General features: G+C 44.6%; 1 non-coding gene across 1 annotated transcript; it reads left to right on the plus strand.

Annotated features, from left to right (window-relative positions):
* The first annotated feature begins 1261 nt into the window (after positions 1-1261).
* Trnas-aga22 (transfer RNA serine (anticodon AGA) 22) lies at positions 1262-1343 on the plus strand. The gene has a single exon. It is a non-coding gene; the product is annotated as a tRNA-Ser (tRNA).
* The last annotated feature ends 846 nt before the right edge of the window (positions 1344-2189 follow it).

Here is a 2189-nt window from a genome sequence, read left to right on the forward strand (position 1 = left end):
GAGGCTGTAATCAGTGTGCTCATTTGCTGCCTGAGGTCTCCATCCTCCTGGCTGTTCTTACCTCCCCCTTAATTTTCCTCCACTCAGTTGTGATCACAGACAATGACACCACTCTGGGTGGGGAAGTGGAGCCTGACCAACACATATACATTTATATATGTGTGCGTGTATCATACATATGTGTAGATATCATATCTGCTTCTCTTCTTTTCCAAGTCTGTGTGCACATGCATGTGCATATTTACAGAGACAAGAAAATAGCATCAGGTCCCCCTGGGATGGAGTTACATACAAATGTTTGTGATCTGCCTGCCATGTGTAGTGGGAGTTAAATTTTTGTCCTCTGGAAGAGCAGCAAGAGCTCTGTGCTGGTTACTTTTGTGTCAGCTTGGCAAAAGCTAGGGTCATCTGGGAAGAGGGATCCTCAATTGAGAAAATACTTCCATAAGATTAGCCTATATGCAAGCCCGTGGGGGGCATTTTCTTTCCTTTTCCCATTTCTCTCTTTAATCTAATTACATCACTTCCCTCTTTTCCTTTCCTCCCTCCAACCTCCCCTACGCCCCTCCTTCCAGCCTTCTCACCCCCACTCACTCAAATTGACAGCCTCTTTCCATTTATATTGCAACACACACACACACACACACACACACACACACACACACACGCACGCACGCACGCACGCACGCACGAATATATAAATACTAAGTCCATTTGGTGTTACATATGTCCCAGCATCGGAAGGCAGAGACAAGATCCCTGGGGCTTGAGGACTGGCCAGTTTAGCCTGTTGGTAAACTCTACATTGAGTGAGAGACCTGGTCTCAAAAAACGAGGTGGTGAGCTGAAGAGACAGCTCAGAGGTAAACACCAACTGCTCTTCCAGAGGTCCTGAGTTCAATTCCCAGCAACCACATGGTGGCTCATAACCATCTGTAATGGGATCTGATGCCCTCTTCGGGTGTGTCTGAAGAGATCTACAGTGTAGTCACATAAAATAAATGAACAAATAAATAGATAAATTAACAGGTAGATAGATAGATAGATAGATAGATAGATAGATAGATAGATAGATAGATAGATAGAGATAGATATCTTAAAAAAGAGTAAATGAGTTCTGGCTGCATCAGGTGGTGGTTGTATACTTGGGAGGCAGAGGAGGCAGGTGGATCTCTGTGAGTTCAAGAGGTCAGCCTGGTCTGCAGAGTGAATTCCAGATCAACCAGGGCTACACAGAGAAACCCTGTCTCAAAAAGGAGTGTTGGGGGGTTGGGGATTTAGCTCAGTGGTAGAGCGCTTGCCTAGAAAGCGCAAGGCCCTGGGTTCGATCCCCAGCTCCGAAAAAAAGAAAAAAAAAAAAAAAAGGAGTGTTGGCCCCTCTTCCAGACACCTGACACGTAGCTGCCCACAATCATCTATAATTCTAGTTCTAGGTATACAATGACCCAGAACCACGGGCACTCAGCCCACATTGTACACAGTCATGTATTCAGGCAAGACATCCATAAACAAAAAATAAAGATAAATACAGAAGTCTTAAAAAACAACCAAGGTGAAGAGCAATAGAGGAGGACACATCAATGTCAACCTCCAGCCTTCTTCTGAGTGAGCGTGGGCACACGTATGCATATGACAGGCATTGTGTGAGTGCATGCATGCGTGCACACACACACACACACACACACACACACACACAGTGTAATGGAGTATCCTAGATGTGATACTGAATTGGAAAAAAAATTAATAAAACACTAGTGAAGTCTGAATGGAGAATCAAGTTCAGTTAATGGCAGTGTACCACGTTGGTCCCTTAGCTGTGATGAATGTGTCATAACAATGACAGATGTCAACCCTGGAAAACTGAGTGAGGAACACGAAAAACCTCTCTGCACCAACTTCAAATCTTTCCTGGGCATCTAAAAAGCATTCTAAAATGAAAGGTTTAAGCCAGAAGGAAGAGAGAAGGAGGAGGGGCTCGATTCCTTCTGCTAACCACATCCTTCCTGAGGGAACCTAGCTTAGCCAAAAGCCTGACCTTCAGAAATAGTCGATGCGCCTACAACCTAGTGCTTAATTTGAACAAATTATACGGATAGTCAGGAAGGAATTTTGAGGAGTTGTTTCCTCAAAACCTACTGCCACCACCACAGCTAGCTCGGAGATACTCCCTGTGACTGTGGATTCCAATT

The sequence above is a fragment of the Rattus norvegicus genome, chromosome 5 (genome assembly GCF_036323735.1).
Source record: "Rattus norvegicus strain BN/NHsdMcwi chromosome 5, GRCr8, whole genome shotgun sequence".
Lineage (NCBI taxonomy): Eukaryota > Metazoa > Chordata > Mammalia > Rodentia > Muridae > Rattus > Rattus norvegicus.